The following is a 13,344-nucleotide window of genomic DNA, read 5'->3' on the forward strand; positions in this document are numbered from 1 at the left end:
ATAAAAAATGTGAGGGTATGTGTTTGTTTGTTTGTGTGTTTGTGTTTGTAAGAGCTCACGTAAGTTGGTGTGGATAGTAGATTAAAATGATGTCTTTTTTGGTGTTTGAGGTGTATATTTGGGGTTAGATTGGATTGCTTTGCGTATGTGGATAGTCTATTGAAGTGATTTATGAAAAAAAATTTAAAATAGTGATGGGTAGCATAAAAAGTGAGTGAGTGTTTCTTTTAGGTCCGCGCGTTGTTGTTGTTTTTGGTCATGATCTAGGTAAGATGAATTTTATGTTTTTAGGGGGATGTTTTCCTTCACGTCCGCGCTTTCAGTATAAATTAAAAACTAATCGTCAGTTGGGCCCATCGTCGACCTGTTAACAGCAAGACAATGAATACAAGGATTGTGAAGCTGCTAGAACTCCAGATGCACCTGGAATATGCCAGGCGCATAGTAAACGAACTATCAGCGGAGGCTATCGTAGAAGAAGCAAGAATGAAGAAAGAAGAGGAGGAGAGAAGAGAGAGGGAAGAAGAGGAAAAGAAAAGAGAAGAGAGGATGTCGTTCAATATTCCCGAGACAGAGGATTGGGGTGTTGAAGCGAATCATCCTCCCTCTGCGCTCCCCAGAAGAAAGGTGAAAGAAGACTGGGGAAGAAGATGCGTGTGTGGCGCCAGGCCAGGAAGGTGCAACCATTAGATAGGTGCATCAGGAGTTCAAAAAAACCAACAGCCCTTTTCAGGGCTACCCAATACTCTAGAAAAGAAATAACTATTAATTTGCCAATGTGTGTAGGTAGAGTAGTGTGTATATAAACACTAACTCTTTTTTAAAAAATGTGAGGGTATGTGTTTGTGTGTTTGTGTTTGTAAGAGTAAAGGTATGTTTGTGCGAATAGTAGATTATGGGTTTCTTTATTGTTTCTTAGCAAATGTGGAGAGTATAGTTTGGGTTATATTATATGAAATGAAAAAGTAGGGGATGTTTTCCTTCACGTCCGCGCGTTGTTTGGTCATGATCTAGGTAAGATCCATTTTATGTTTTTAGGGGGATGTTTTCCTTCACGTACGCGCTTTAAGTATAAGAACCCACAGTATTCGTCGTTCAAACCATTCTGCAAAGAATAAAAAGAAGATGGCGTCAAACCAAATGGACAAAATACAAACCTTGCAAGACGTTTTAGACAACTTAGGAATAATGGAACAGATGCTAATAAGACTCGTTGAAGACCATTATTCCTATAGTCCCCATCGTGTAAAGATGGAAATTAATAACTTAAGAAAAGCAAAGGACAAGATTAGTGGTGTCATGAAAGAGATAAAGGAGGAGAAGGAGGATGAAGAGGAAAGAATAAGAATACGCAAATGGAACAAAAAAATTGAAAAAGAAGAAGAAAATGAAAAGAGGAAGAAAGATGAGGAGGAAGAGAAGAAGAAAGAAGAGGAGGAGAAGAAAAAAAAGAAAGGGAAGAAGAGAAAGAGTGTTGGAGATAAAATAAGAAGTTGGTGGAGGAAAAGAAGAAATTAGAAGCAGAAGAAGAAAACCCAAAGGCCCTTTTCAGGGCCATCCATATTTCTCGAAAAGAGATAGCCTTTCCATTGCCTACCCCTTTTTTTTAAAAAACTTTTTTTAAAAATTTTTTTAAAAAAATCCCATGTTCAATTTCCCTTGACGCTATACAGTCCCACCCTGTTTAAATTCCTTTGACGCTATACAGTCCCAATTCCCATGTTCAATTCCTCTTGAGGCTATATCGTCCCACAATTTTTCTCTATGTTAAATTCCCATTGAGGCTATATGTTCCCACGATTTTTCTCCATGTTAAATTTCCATTGAGGCTATATGTTCCCAAGGGGGTCTGTAATGCTAATTCCCATTGAGGCTATAGGATCCCCCTTCACTACTGATGTATTTATATACTATACATTTCGTAGGGATGTATTTATATACTCCATATTTCGTAGGGATGTATTTATACACTATACATTTCGTAGGGATGTATTTATTACTATATATTTCGTAGGGATGTATTTATACAATATACATTTCGTAGGGATGTATTTATATACTACATATTTCGTTGGGATGTATTTATATACTATACATTTCGTACAAATGTATTTATATACTATATATTTCGTAGGGATGTATTTATATACTATACATTTCGTACAAATGTATTTATATAGTATATATTTCGTAAGGATGCATTTATATACTATACATTTCGTAGGGATGTATTTATATACTATACATTTCGTAGGGATGTATTTATATATATTTCGTAGGGATGTATTTATATACTATACATTTCGTAGGGATGTATTTATATACTATACATTTCGTAGAGATGTATTTATATACTATACATTTCGTACAAATGTATTTATATACTATACATTTCGTTGGGATGCATTTATATAGTATATATTTCGTTGGGATGTATTTATATAGTATATATTTCGAAGGGATGTATTTATATAGTATTTTTTATAGTATATATTTCGTAGGGAGGTATTTATATACTACATATTTCGGTGGGATGTATTTATATACTATACATTTCGTACAAATGTATTTATATACTATACATTTCGTTGGGATGTATTTATATACTATATATTTCGTAGGGATGTATTTAAATGCTACATATTTCGTAGGGATGTATTTATATATATTTCGTAGAGATGTATTTATATACTATACATTTCGTTGGGATGTATTTATATAGTATATTATATAGTATATATTTCGTAGGGAGGTATTTATATAGTGTATATTTCGTAGGGATGTATTTATATAGTATATTTTATAGTATGTATTTCGTAGGGAGGTATTTATATAGTGTATATTTCGTAGGGATGTATTTATATATATTTCGTAGGGATGTATTTATATACTATACATTTCGTAAGGATGTATTTATATACTATACATTTCGTAGGGATGTATTTACATATATTTCGTAGGGATGTATTTATACACTATATATTTCGTAGGGATGTATTTATATACTATACATTTCGTAGGGATGTATTTATATACTATACATTTCGTACAAATGTATTTATATACTATACATTTCGTTGGGATGTATTTATATAGTATATATTTCGTTGGGATGTATTTATATAGTATATATTTCGAAGGGATGTATTTATATAGTATTTTTTATAGTATATATTTCGTAGGGAGGTATTTATATACTACATATTTCGGTGGGATGTATTTATATACTATACATTTCGTACAAATGTATTTATATACTATACATTTCGTTGGGATGTATTTATATACTATATATTTCGTAGGGATGTATTTAAATGCTACATATTTCGTAGGGATGTATTTATATATATTTCGTAGAGATGTATTTATATACTATACATTTCGTTGGGATGTATTTATATAGTATATTATATAGTATATATTTCGTAGGGAGGTATTTATATAGTGTATATTTCGTAGGGATGTATTTATATAGTATATTTTATAGTATGCATTTCGTAGGGAGGTATTTATATAGTGTATATTTCGTAGGGATGTATTTATATATATTTCGTAGGGATGTATTTATATACTATACATTTCGTAAGGATGTATTTATATACTATACATTTCGTAGGGATGTATTTACATATATTTCGTAGGGATGTATTTATACACTATATATTTCGTAGGGATGTATTTATATACTATATATTTCGTAGGGATGTATTTATATACTATACATTTCGTAGGGATGTATTTACTACTATATATTTCGTAGGGATGTATTTATATACTACATATTTCGTAGGGATGTATTTATATACTATACATTTCGTAGGGATGTATTTATATACTACATATTTCGTAGGGATGTATTTATACACTATACATTTCGTAGGGATGTATTTATATACTACATATTTCGTAGGGATTTATTTATATACTATATATTTTGTAGGGATGTATTTATTTACTATATGAACGGACTTATTTCTCCAGACTCAGGACAAAGCACGAATACGGTTTTGTATTCATTACATACACCATCTTTAACACTTTCTAAATATTTATTGCATTATTGTATGAATAAAGTTTCATAAGAATTCGGATTTAGACTAGGCAAAGCCTTGAATTATTATTACAGGGTTTCTAAGAATACGCATCGGTTTGCGCAGGTTTAGTCATATTCTGCAATAATTTAATTCTCAAAGTTATAAAATTAAAATTTAAGATAGAATTTACAGTAATGTGAATTACAAAAATGACAATAATCCTGAATTTTCTATCATATGTCAATAAAAGATAGAGTGTTCCGAATGAATTGCAGGACTTGCGTTTGCTGACATTAATAACAAATGAAATAAAAACACAACAGTAAATACGTCTCTTAACTAAAAATGAAAACAAAAATGGAATAAATAATTGTCCGCTTCTGCCTTCTTATAGGCCTATACATCAGTACGAATCCATGTCTCAATGTATCCCTAGTTGATTTATGTCGCAATATGTCATAACATGACACATAACTCAATAATCTCCACCTGACATATGTTGGAACATAACCTGATCAACGTCAAGAACTAAATGAACTTATAGGTGGAAAAAAAACAACCAGTAAGAATTTTCATTTTCTCACCCATGCGAAAGAGCAATCTACTTGTTTTGCTAACCTAACTTTTCTTGTCTCAGTCTAGTCATTTCAGACCAGTCATCTCAGTCAAGGTGTCCAGGCGCTCAGAACTACTTTAAGAAAAGAAACAATTGTTGTCTTCCGCTATGCCTGACGTAGTTGTACTAAAATCAAACAACAAAAACAACAGCAACAAATATATAACAAAAACATAGTAACTTAAGTTAAATCCATCGTTGAGAACACACCACACATAAAATTTTCGAGAGATACAAAGACAAACGAATATGATTTCGAGCTTTTTGGTATTATGCTTGTTCGTTCCACACAGCATATTCAATTTTATCCTATATGCAGGCCTAGCTCAGTATATTTGTAAATCAGCGTCATTAAACATAGCTAAAGCTACCTAACAAGTTCTAAATACTTCGTGTGAAACAAATTATATACTGTTAGCTACATTTAATGACGCTGACCTGAAAATTACCGCTACAGATAGGATAAAAGTATCAATGCTGTGTGAAATGAACAATATGACAGAAAACACTTATCCATGCATGTATACTATAGATGCACTTCATAGCATCCCTACTCTCTTAACAAAAACGGAAAACCTAGTAACAGCCAGAAAAGTGTTATATAAAACATGTTTTTTTCTAATTTTGTTAACCATCTCCACTGTGCTCCTGTTGAATAAAAAATAAACCTACAATATGTAACGACAAATAATATACTTTCCAGCCAGAAGGAATCATTTATCAGTCAGCACATTAATCCATAAGCAAATTTCACTGTAGCACTTGCCATAGTTCCAGGACAGAAAAATAAACGTTCAAAGAATCCGTGAACTTCAAAGTTTAGCACATGGTTATCTGCTCCGTTTTTGGAGGGTCTAATTTACACGGGGGTAATTTTACAATCAATATTAATGACACTACAAGTATGTCACACACAGTTTCACCTCCTTCAAAGAAAAGAATTGTTATATACGATAGTGACACAGATCTCTTATTACCCATGAATAATCTAAAGAAAGATGTTACTCATCGTTACATCTTGTTCTAAGTATAACTACAGTACAGTAGAGCTGAATAGCCAACATCGTTTTATTATTTACAATATAAGTTTTCAATATTGGAACTGATGAAAATAAAACATTTTCTTGTAATAAATATTAATTATTCATTGTCAATTTCATATAACAGCCATATATTAAATGTGATAATACCTCATTATTATTCGTCGTTTTATGTTGTTCTCTTTCTTTGCTCACGCGTATACTGTGTACTTCGGACGCAACGGTCACACCACAGCCCTCATTAACATATTTATATTATTGTGACGTGAGCGCTAGTGCAGAATTGTTTTAACTTTAAAGGAAAATATTGAGTGAGAAAAATAATCTACGTTGGGGTTTGGACCGAGAAAAGGAAATCCCGGTCGCGGGCTTATATTATATGTCTCCCCACTCGGGCAAGCCTTTTGGGGAGACAAATAATATAAAGCCTTGATTGGGATTTCCTTGTTTCGGTCGATGCCCCAACATAGATTCTATATATCTAAAACAACGCTTACAAAAGATCATCATTTCAAATATAATTTACAGTCATTGGCAACAATTAAGATTGTTTTGTTTGTTTTAAAATGAATATTACAATATACAATCATGGACAATGGTAAACAGGACAAAATATACAAAACACTGTATGGTAATAAACCTATGGCATTCGATATTTGTACTTATGTCTATATTTATAATTTGATTCGATTTCATTCATTATTGTTTTTAGTATAAGGTATCGGTGTTACGAAGAAATTTATCATCCCGAGAATGTAGCTAATTTCCATGAGCAGATGTCATAAAATGCAGATATTTTCGAGAACCCGTGATTCCACGGATTAGTTTCGTAAACTAGACCCTCCCTAATTTCTCAGTGAAATTGTCTGGATAAGTTAAGTATATAAGTTTAGTAATTTGAGAGAGGAATCATTTTTGTGGTGATCTTTTCGTAGTGTTTTGTATTGCAGGTGAAGTCCTAATATTCTAATTTTCAGCTTAGATCGGTTTTCTGATGAGTCATTCAAAAGTGAAAGAATAAAGCATATGCATGTGTGCAAAGTAGAGTTCCGTGATGTGTGGTCATTGGGGTTTAAACGCCTATTCTTTTAGCATTTGCGATTTTAAGAACCATTCAGTTGACAAAGGTTGTTGTGTTGCGGTCATTGGAAGTATGAGAAACATGGACCAAAACTCATGCAGATGTTTGATCGACACGTGACAAGAAACACTTCGTTTGGCAATGGTTAGGTTTTTGATTGCTTAGGAATATTTTTTGAATACTTTTATATTAACAATTGATCAAGGTCGGGTCATTCGACAAGGCAACTAGAAGGAAATCTCATGCTCTCTGAAGTTAAAATCTTCTACAGAAGATCAATTCAAACTTTGTTTGCATGAATGAATCTTTGCTTAATTTCCATTTAAATTTAAGCTACAAATATAGTTTGTTATCAACCACTATTGTTACTGGTAATAATCTATAATTTGGTGATGGATGGTATTGCATAGAGGGCAATTCTGTTTCTAGCAGTGGATCACTGAAAAATATGGCTTTTCTGGACAAGACACGATTACCATTGAACTGCATGTTTAATTAGAAAAAACGTGTTTGAAGTCTCATATCTCTGAGGGGTGAGTTAAAATGACCAATAAGATTTTGTAGCTTAACCCAATGTAGGGTCTGTTTTCACCATCACTACGCTAAAATCTGGATACAGTTTCTGTTAAGTGTCCACACCATGTAGTTTTCACACAAAAAATCTATGCATAGGTTGACGTACTCTTGAATGGCATAGAAACCATTAGCAAGCAAAACTAATTAGACAATAATGATTACTTTATGTCACAACAGACGGAAAAAGGGAACTGAAGATTGCTTGGTTAAAATTTATCGTCTGTTGATTAGAATGATCACTGTTGGGACGCAGAAAACGCGCTTATCGATAAGCCAGGAACGCTGACTATTCAAAGGCAATACCATATGATATCGCATAAGTTGCTTATAAACAATGATGTTCATTTCGTGATGACTTCTACCTCGTATTAAAGAACAAATTGTGACATAAATGCACATGCATTCGGTGCAGGTCTGCAGATTTGGGGTCGTGACTATTAAAGAGGACATGATGACAAGAGGATTGACAGTATGAACACGACTGATCGAAAGATCAAGCGAAGTCAAACATAAGAGAGAGACATAATTGCTCGCAATTGATCAAGAATGTTGGCACTAACGAAAACAGAGCTTAATTCTTCCACAGCAAGTAAAGTGATTGTTAAAATCGATACATTTACTGGTTCAGGACCATTTATTAACTACTCAACCCATTTTGAGCGCTGTGTAATGATCACTAATTGGAAAGAAATCAAGACCGTGTTGAGCCTGGCCGCATGCTGCAGGAAGATACCCTACAGTGTTGACAGAAATTCAGATTCAGCTGGGTCACGTTGAGCTTGTGCGTTAAGGCTTCCTTAGAAGCCGGTCGGGGTCTCGCAACCACGACGAATACGACAAAAGATGGGAACAAACGCTTTCAGGTTTACAGCAAACCACGCAAAGATTTGTTCAGCTGGTAAATCCTTGCTACCCTCTGATATGTGTAATCGACTCTCAAAACACTATTTCTCATAGTTATGTGAATGAAGAACCAGCATTGCACACTTAAGTTTTCCTTAATGGGATAGAGCTCAGGAGCTGTGGTTTCTATCAACAGCAAATGGCGCTATGCAACACTTGATCGAAACCGCCAAAGCTCATTAATGTTAATATTGTTACATGTTTAGGCTCGAAAAAAAAGTAATACAAGAAAGAGTGAAAACAACAAGCTTTGAAAACTATAACAAATAATGTATTCCCCTGGAAATATAATGTAAAAATGAAGAAAAACAAAATATGAACATACGGTTTCCAGAATCAAATCCAAAAATAATCCAAGAATGATCCACGAATACAATTTTAGAAGTCCTAATATTGAAATGTTATAACGATTCAAAATTCGAGTCCCGACGAAGAATCAAAGAAGGCGATGACGTATGATGTTACCTGTACATTGTTGTAGTCTACAGTTCCTTGTAGAAGCACAATAATTAATCCTCCTGTTTTAAAAATCCAACTAAACATTTTTTTAAATGTCCTTGTTCAAGAATTCTGTGAAAATACAATAATATTTCCAGAAAAACAAATTAGCTTTTTAACCTCCAAATAATCTGAAGAAAAATTAACATATAACTCAAAAACTCAAAAAGTCAATACTGGTCACAACAGAAGAAAACAATTTGACATCAAGTGTTTAAAAGCCCGGACTCTGATCTCTCTCTCTCTCTCTCAACATCACGATTAATACTAAGTATTTCGCAATTTCGGAAATGCCTAAATGCCAAACAGAGGATCACGTGATCATGTTTACATGTAAAACTCACATAGCTCCTGTATGTCCTTGATAAGAACCAATCATTTTCCGCCGATAAAATGTTGTTTACTTGACCTTCAATCAAGGCCATGAAATAGAAACAAGTTTTTTTATTATAAGGTATGAAAGAAAAACTTCTTGTCAAACTGAATTATCTAAAAAATATAAGATTCCTAGTAAACAAAATTACATTACATTGACATGTAAAAAAAATAAAAATATTCCAAAACCCACGAACAACGAAATCATATCAAACACAACTTAAATCAAATATAAATTTAATCAAATATACGTAACAATATCCAACTCATCATTTTTTCCTGTGAAAAGTTCGAAACTCGTGGCCAAGCTGAAATTCGCGATTTCCTGGAAAGGCGTGATTGTCCTTTTTTTTTTTTAACTGATATTAGCCTGATAAAATGTTAGGGCTATATATTTTCCGTCAGCATAAATGCGAAATTAGCATGAATGAAAACATATTAAGGATACAGGACAACAATTTTCGAGTTGTATTTCGGGGTTTTTGTTTTGTCGTTTTATTATTTCCGGTGAGAACATCAATGATCCTGCAGACAGTGATAGTGTATGGTGGTTGTGACATATTCTATGCAGAGTCGCTAACAGAGCCTCATTCGCTGTTTTATCATGAAACACAAGTACGTGTCACGCCAACAGTTGTCACAATTACAGATGAAATGGTGCCGATACAGTTACTGACTCTGACTTAAGAGGTAATAAATTTACAAGATGATGTTTGGTACATTCATACGTATATGTAAAGAGAGCTTTGTCACTGCGATATGGAGATTCTTTGGGTGCTTGATTTATAATCGCCGGTTCGTAGGGCACTGAAATTGCGACTCCTTTGCGCTCACTTAAGAAAATGAATGCCGTTTTCCGCTGGACAGATGAGCATCAAGCGGTATTTGAAGATATACCTAAAGCGCGTGCCACAGCTAAAGTGTTGGCTCTACCTACTTCAATTGTTTCTTCATATTTGACACAGATATGAGTGGTGAAGCAATAGGGACCGTCGTTTCCCTAGAAATCGACGAGAAAGAGGGGTTATTAGCATACGCTAGTCGGTGTGTATGTTTGTGTGTTTGTGTGTATGTTTCGGATGTTTAACATAGCTATAACAATTGTCAAGTCATAGCGCTCCAGTGGCCTAGTGCTTAGATGGTCCGCCTCGGATGCTGGAGGTCGTGGGTTCGATCCCTGGCCGAGTCATACCAAAGACTTACAAAAATGGCACTAACAGCTACCTCGCTTGGCGCTCAGCATTAAGAGGTTAGTCCTAGGACTGGTCGGCCTGGTGTCAGGATAATGTGACTGGGTGGGACATCATGCTACATGTCTGCGGCGTGCTAGACATCACTATAAACTGCCACACTGCAGACACCGTAGCGATATGACTGAACAAATTGTTAAAGCTACGTTTTAAAAAGTCCAAATCACACACACACCCTTAGGTTTCATAGGCGTTTTGAATGAAAAGCTAAATTGCTGAGAACAAAGGTCAACATAAAGAATGTGTTGAAATCAATGTGTTACTTTCTTTGTTAATCTAACACATTTCTTTCAGCCTAAGATATGTGGTTTATAAACATTTTATTCGGTTTCTAAGCATAGATTACAGTTCTAGTAGTGACTAAGATTTCAAGTGTGACATTAGATCTATGGTGATCAGTACGGTTTTGGTGAGTATTAAAGTGCGACATCACCAAAGCAAATCAGCATTGGTGAAAATCAAATGCCTTTTTGAATTGTTTGGAATCGACAAGATTTAATCTTCTCTAGCTGATCATGTGACCCTTTGATCCGGGATCAAATATCCCAAATCACAGATCATATTTGATAACCAAGAAACTCGTGTTTCAAGCTAAGTTTAATAATTGTCATATACCCTGTGTAGACAAGGTTTGAAAGACACAGACAATGAAGCTATAAACAAGATTGAAACTGACGTTGCAACACCCTATGGTAATATATCAAATCGGTAAATGGATAAAGTTTCCATTTTAGACACAGAAATTATTGTCATACTCATATTTGTAACTACTTTGGAACCTTTCAAACTAAAAGAAAGACTCCCGTCCTTTCCAACAAATTGCACCATCTGTTCGGATTACATTTCCACATTGCTCATATAATCTGGAAAAGGCATTTTGTGCGTGCAGCTGCCTAGCTCCATTTATATTAAGGCAATAAAAGAATCATTGCTAGCCAGCAGTCACTCATTTCTGATCGAAATATGTTATATACTGGCTTAAAATATAAATCGTCTAATTTTATATACTTGACAAAAATGTAGAATGAAGAGTCCACAAACAAGCTTAGTAACATCGAACGATTCTTTGGAGCCTGACATCAATCATCATGTGAACACGCAACAGATATGAGGATGTATTTAGAATATTTAATTTTGGATACAGCTACCCGACTCATGCATATCTCACCAAGGACGAACCTTGCCCGAGTGCAAACTCCTCTAGCGTCTATGGTCAAGTTTGATAACTGCAGTTCTGGTGACTATGTTATTCTCTACAGCGAGTCTTATCTGTAGTAGAAGGATATTTTCACTGCCGCTATTTCCCTCTCTCAGACAGTTGTTTGAATAACAATAAATATCCATGTTACCAACCCTTTAGTGACAAACATTTAAACCAGCTAAGCTCGCATCATCTGACATAGAAATATAGAAAGAACAATGCATGCATTCAAGCCCCATTCTTGTCTCTATTGACAATATTTGTTAGCGATGAATAATATTAATGCTCTTTACGCTCTTTGCTTGTATGTTACAATCTGTTTACTTGTTTATTTGTATTTTCTAAATTGACATTTGGCTGCACTATGAATAGATATTTTATGGATTTACGTATATGCACGTGCAGGTTTCGTAGGTCTAGACGAAGAGTCTATGATTTTGGTTCCTGTAAGAATGGGAACACCTGCTAAACACTTCCATTTTTTCATTGAATGTTAACTTTTGATTTCTTGTATTTAATTATACATCAAAAAGTAATTAATTGCTTATTTTTTCAGAAGTTTCATGAAGCAAATCTAAGCTAAGTTTCAGAAAAGTAAAACAAGGTGTACCAAAGAAGCTCTTGCATCAAGATGGCAAGATTTAAATGCAGCTCCAAAATATATGAACAATTCGAAAAGATTTTTCTTTTCTTGTAACCGTATCTGCAAATATACAAGGTCTTCGTTATCATAGTAGAATAAGGCTAAAATAGGGTTTATTAAACAATAATGTTATTTTAAGCGAACAACTACATTTCCCATTAATCAGAACCCTGGTTTGTACATGAGTAACGCGTATCGTTTCCAAGACGACTGAGTTTTATAACTTACCGTAAAGTGAATTAAATCACAAATAACTATATCACCAGTCCTAATGAATAAAATTTATTTAAATTTCATTGATGTTCGAAATAGGATCCAACGATGAAGGTGTTGATGTACCTCTAGTGACCTATGTCGTGGTGATGTCGCGACCATATTTTGATGAATCCCAATAATATGATCCGAAATGTCATTGATAGAAATTATCCGATGATGGTTCTGTCCAACAATAGTATTTATGAGCACTTTGCATTTCCAGTAAATACATACCTTAAATGAATTATTTTGCCCAAATAAATAAATTAATACAAGAAATGATTTTGTTTAAAGATCTTGCAGCCTGAATGAATAAGTATTTTCCTGTAAGCATGATTATACATAATAAGATACGAAGAAATACACAGGCTTTAAGAAAAAGGTGTAGGACAGTATCTTTCTACAATTATAATACAGAACATGATAAAGATATAGTCTCACTCGGACTATGATAATAATCATAATATTTAACCCAAACTCATATAAAACTATTAACTGTGCCTTACTTTTTCACCAAAAAATAAAAGGGACTTCAGTAACTTTAGTAAGGAACACATTGACTTTGTTTTAGACACGGTGAAGTCCAAAATACAATTCAAAAATAACACATGATACTTGAGGGATAACAAAAAGTACAAATCAAATGTACTTAACAATCTATGTCATTGTGTTGTGTGGACCTATAACGCATTATAATATTAACGTACATTTCGTTTGCGTGCTCTCATATAAATTCATAATCATTATTTTAGTAAAATTGCTTAACAAGTGATACCTAAGATTGAAACAGGTGATACGATGATAGGACGTTTCACTGATATGATGTGAAACCAATCATTCTCTTCACATGGAATCATAAAACAATATTCATG

The sequence above is a fragment of the Sinohyriopsis cumingii genome, chromosome 1, assembly GCF_028554795.1.
Source record: "Sinohyriopsis cumingii isolate HCF-2022 chromosome 1, ASM2855479v2, whole genome shotgun sequence".
NCBI lineage: Eukaryota > Metazoa > Mollusca > Bivalvia > Unionida > Unionidae > Sinohyriopsis > Sinohyriopsis cumingii.